The sequence below is a fragment of the Octopus bimaculoides genome, chromosome 5 (assembly GCF_001194135.2).
Source record: "Octopus bimaculoides isolate UCB-OBI-ISO-001 chromosome 5, ASM119413v2, whole genome shotgun sequence".
Classification (NCBI taxonomy): domain Eukaryota; kingdom Metazoa; phylum Mollusca; class Cephalopoda; order Octopoda; family Octopodidae; genus Octopus; species Octopus bimaculoides.
The window spans coordinates 103,697,901-103,698,525 of record NC_068985.1 but is presented as its reverse complement, the minus strand read 5'-3'; the positions used below and the strand labels follow the sequence as shown (position 1 = coordinate 103,698,525).

Here is a 625-nt window from a genome sequence, read left to right as displayed (position 1 = left end):
TTAGTGTATTTACTTCAATTTTTCTACATGTGATTGTGAATTTTCTTGGATGAATTCAATAATTGTGTTTTTGTGTGTGTGTGTGTGTGGTGGCACTCCGTCGCTTACGACGTCGAGGGTTCCAGTTGATACGATCAACGGAACAGCCTGCTCGTAAAATTAACGTGCAAGTGGCTGAGCACTCCACAGACAGTTGTTCTTTTAAGGTAATATTCTAGGTAATATATTATGTATGTTTGTTTTGTTTGTGTGTTTGTGTGTGTGTATATACGCACACACATGTGTCCATACATATACCGCTAACCACTTAATCGCAGGATCATGAGTTCGATTTCAGGGGGCGTTTTCTGTCTTTGAGCAAGACACTTGGTTTTCACGTTCCACCGGGCCACTCATCAGGCAAAAATGAGCAGAACGTCAAATTCACAGAGTCAGCCTAGTCACTGTTTGTGTCACGCTGAATCTCTCTTAGAACTACGTTAACGGTACGCGTGTTTGTTGAGCGCCCAGCCTCTTGTACATTTATTTCATCTGCAGACTGTTCCGTTCATCGGATCAAATAGAATAATGGTCGTAACCGAGGGAGTGCGAGTTACTTACATACACGCGTGTGTGTGTATATATA

General features: G+C 42.1%; 1 protein-coding gene across 1 annotated transcript in view; it reads left to right on the top strand.

The window, feature by feature from the left end:
• Positions 1 to 625, top strand: part of LOC106876417 (retroviral integration site protein Fli-1 homolog) — a 25,684-nt gene that overhangs the window by 1,002 nt on the left and 24,057 nt on the right. The gene's annotated exons all lie outside the window — the stretch shown is intronic.